Source organism: Tupaia chinensis, unplaced genomic scaffold, assembly GCF_000334495.1.
Source record: "Tupaia chinensis unplaced genomic scaffold, TupChi_1.0 Scaffold149502_1, whole genome shotgun sequence".
Classification (NCBI taxonomy): domain Eukaryota; kingdom Metazoa; phylum Chordata; class Mammalia; order Scandentia; family Tupaiidae; genus Tupaia; species Tupaia belangeri.
Window position 1 is genome coordinate 967,637 of NW_006209346.1, and position 2,156 is coordinate 969,792.

Genomic DNA, 2,156 nt, shown 5'->3' on the forward strand with positions numbered 1-2,156 from the left:
AGCGAAAACCTCTCAAAAAAAAAAAAAAAAAAGTTTAAAAAACTAATAGCTTAAAACTGCCACACACAAAAAAACAAAATGGTCCACAAAACATTTTCCTTTCCTTCTGAAGGTTTTACGTTGCATCGTTATCATTAACCAGTCTTTTACTATTAAACTTAAATGGCCAATTGAGACAAACAGTTCTGAGACTGTTCTTCCACCACTGATTAAGACTGGGGTGGCAGGCATTAGGGATATTCATTTAGCCTTCTGAGCTTTCTGGGCAGACTTGGTGACCTTGCCAGCTCCAGCAGCCTTCTTGTCCACAGCTTTGATGACACCAACAGCAATTGTCTGTCTCATATCACGAACAGCAAAACGACTCAGAGGAGGATAGTCAGAGAAGCTCTCAACACACATGGGCTTGCCAGGAACCATATCAACAATGGCAGCATCACCAGACTACAATTATTAATTAAGAAAAAAATTAGTCAAGTTGATCTTTAAAATATATTCTGAATTCCATTTGTGTTCATAGTTTTCTGAAGGGTTTAAATTACTACAGTAATATAGTCTGACTTTTATAATTATATACTTAATACTTGGTTCTATTAATATAAAGGGCAGATCACAAATTCAGCACTGTTTTAACCCAGAAATTCACCTTTTATAGCATGTGGGGCATTTTCAGTGACAGATAAAAGGCTTTGGGTCTTCCTCCATCCTTTGAGGATCAAATCTGAATTCTTGCTTCTTTCTCACCTCCAGACCTTAGCTAACAAGAGCCAGATCAATGTCACCACTACCACCGAACCCTCCTAGCGGCTGCCTTAAAAGCAGACTTCCTTGTTTGGTGCTGAGGCCACTGTCCTACTTAACTGTGGGCCTTGGATTTTGCATGCTTTCAAAGGAGAGAACTATGGAAGTGGAGGGGTGAGCTGAGGAAGGACAGTACTAGGTTTTAGAGTCCAAGAATAAAGTTGGTAAGCTGACGGCTTAAATCCATGCTTTACACATGCTAAACTTGCCCTAAATTGTGGAAATTTAACCACAGGCAGACATCTTATCTGATGTGTGAAATCTCCTGAGCTTGTCCACATCCTCAGGAAGCATAGTCAGCCCTCCATGTTTAGCTACTTCACTATCTCTTACTAATTAGCCTTTGGGGGTGGAAGTGGAGATGGAGATCATAGAGTTCACTGGAGGGTAAATCAGCCACTTCCATAGTTATGAAAAAAGGTTAGTTGTTCATTTAAGCTAGAGAAAAAAAATGAATCAAAATAAGTGCCACCTCTGCTAAAAGACAAAATTTCAACAGATTTAGTTTTCAGGTTGATTACCTTTTATTTTAGATTCATAAATCTCATTCTTGAAAATACTTAAGTGCTCCATTGAGCATGAGAGTATAGTTAGTTGTTTTTGTGTAAGGGGAAAATAAGGACTCATAATAATTAAGGGCTAGCTCCATGGACTAATGGTAAAGGGAACTGAATCCCACATGGCTGACCATGCAGTTGAAGTCCCAGACCCGATGACTTGTGAAAACACACAGGCACTCTGTGTACATGCCCCAAATCCTGATAGGATGGAGAAATGGAGGAGACGGGATTGCAGTGTGACCATGCCCCATTGAGGGAGTGTGTCCTCCTTTTCCCTCATTCTCATGCCCTCAGGATTATAAACAAAGAAATAAACAAAACCAGAATAAAAAAAAAAAGAGCAGTTTGGTTAACATCATGTCACTTTAGGTTACTTTGCTTGTAAAGTTTAAGGTAGAAAGAATTCTTTTTCATACCAGCTCAGATTGACTGAGCCATTTTCCACTGATTACTGTGAGTCTTCTACTTTCAGAAAAACTATTTAGGGTGTTATCTGCTTCCTTAAAGTTTCAGTTTGATGACATAGTACTTAGCAAGAGTGACTCCATTTTGGTTTGGTCTGTTGGGGCCTAGTACAAGAGCCCAGTCCAAAACAATTGCCTCTACAAGTATTATTTGATACCGCCTTCTTGCGTTGTGGTTGCTGTGATTGATTACCCACAATAGCCCTCCCAGTATTGTCTGAGGGGCCTCTGTCCCCAAACCCACCCTAGACAGGATTTAGGTAAGAAAACAGACTCTGCCTTTCCCAGGTCAAACTAATGGAAGCAAAATCTTTGCTGATGGCTGCTTAGG

General features: G+C 40.0%; 1 protein-coding gene and 1 long non-coding RNA gene across 2 annotated transcripts in view; one reads left to right on the forward strand and one right to left on the reverse strand.

The window, feature by feature from the left end:
• The window catches only part of IL23R (interleukin 23 receptor), a 72,910-nt gene that overhangs the window by 8,026 nt on the left and 62,728 nt on the right, over nucleotides 1–2,156 (forward strand). The window lies entirely within an intron of this gene.
• Nucleotides 224–2,156, reverse strand: part of LOC102493853 (uncharacterized) — a 4,995-nt gene continuing 3,062 nt past the window's right edge. Inside the window, exon 3 of the long non-coding RNA XR_337761.2 lies at nucleotides 224–444. This is a non-coding gene — a long non-coding RNA (uncharacterized LOC102493853). The remainder of the gene's footprint in view (nucleotides 445–2,156) is intronic.